This window comes from Phyllostomus hastatus, unplaced genomic scaffold (genome assembly GCF_019186645.2).
Source record: "Phyllostomus hastatus isolate PE091 unplaced genomic scaffold, TTU_PhHast_1.1 phas_contig_86, whole genome shotgun sequence".
Classification (NCBI taxonomy): Eukaryota; Metazoa; Chordata; class Mammalia; order Chiroptera; family Phyllostomidae; genus Phyllostomus; species Phyllostomus hastatus.
Genome location: NW_025333977.1, coordinates 32,465,903 through 32,467,377, shown reverse-complemented (window position 1 = coordinate 32,467,377; position 1,475 = coordinate 32,465,903). Strand labels below are relative to the sequence as shown.

Genomic DNA, 1,475 nt, shown 5'->3' with positions numbered 1-1,475 from the left:
CCAACATAATGGAGCACAAATAGTAAGACTTTGTTCTTTTTTAAGTGATGTTCCATGACTTTATTATTGGTATTATTTACACATCTCACAATGGAACATAAACAGAACTTTTTTCCTGTAAGTTATAGAAATACAAGTTCTTTTTCAACTTTGTGGATGGGTAAAATGTTGGTAATGATAATTTGCCTAAGCTATTACAGAGTGGGCCAGAAACACATTTATGGATTCTGGGGATGATGTGTACTGTAATTCTTTGACTGGGTAAGTGGACACTCTAGCCAAAAAGTTTTTTAAAAATGAACACAGAAATACAAGACAAAGGGAAATGAAAATTCCCTTACATCTTTGCAACATTTATATGGAAACCAAATGTAAAAGCAGTCCATTCTGCTTTTGAAGAGGCTTTGGTTCAGATCTCAAATCTCAATTGCTTGGTGTAGTCTCCTATGAGAACACTCGGAAGGTGTCTTCTTAAACAGCAAACCTATTTTGAGTGGTGGTGCTGCTTTTAGTAGCTGTATCTGCATGGGACTGATAACCAATCGTCATCTTTGGAGGAAGCCCTGACCTTTCCTTGTATACCCTCCCTACACACATAACAGCATCTCTGTTTTCCCATTCAGTAGTCCATATTGCTATCTTATCACCTTTAGCTCTAACATTAACATCTCCACATACATCATCATGTAGTCATCAAAAGATTCTCCAATAAAGCCCAGCAGTGTCTGTAGCCAAAAGCCACTGACACTTTGTCCATGCTGTTTGCTTAATGTAATTAACCATCGTTCTCCTCGTTTGCTTTTCTCATCTTCCCACATAGGCTTAACACCATCCTTAAAAAGTGAGCAGTCGCAGCCAGGAATTAAATTACTAGACAACTGGATATGGTTGTACAGAGCCCAAAAGTCTTCAATAGTATCAAACTCAGAGATCAGCTGAAGGTTTTCTTGCCAAGTTTTGCTTTTATCATTTTTAAAAAACCAGAGTGCCCATCTGTTCTGTAAAGGATGTTTAATATAGTGGTCTGGGTTAGCAACCTCCTGGTTAGATTCTGTTTTCTCTTCTTCTGTAGGTGGGGGACTAGGAGCAGGGGTGGTTTCCATTTCCACAGTTGCCATTTTTATATGTATTTTTTAATTAACTTATTATCTTCTACAAAAACAAGCAAACAGATCCCTCCACACTTTCTTGTGATTTAAGTAATGCTTTTAAAAATTAATAACATACAAATTTAGACAGGGGACCAAGATGGTGACCTAGGAATCTAAACTTCCCTCTTCCCCCAGTCACCTAGAGCTATTCCACCTCATAGAAATCCCAAAACTAACTGGGTGACTCCTACACATCAGTCAAATGAGAAAATACTGACATGGAAATGGATGGAGAGATGGAGACGTATTCTCACCATACATTTCACCCTTAAAGCAAAGCCGTATAATTGAGTGAACCCTCTCCTGAGGGGTGAAGGGTTTGGA

General features: G+C 38.3%; 1 pseudogene; it reads right to left on the bottom strand.

Moving 5' to 3' along the window:
- Window positions 1-471: 471 nt before the first annotated feature.
- On the bottom strand, window positions 472-1,118 carry LOC123827319 (annotated as a pseudogene).
- Window positions 1,119-1,475: the final 357 nt, after the last annotated feature.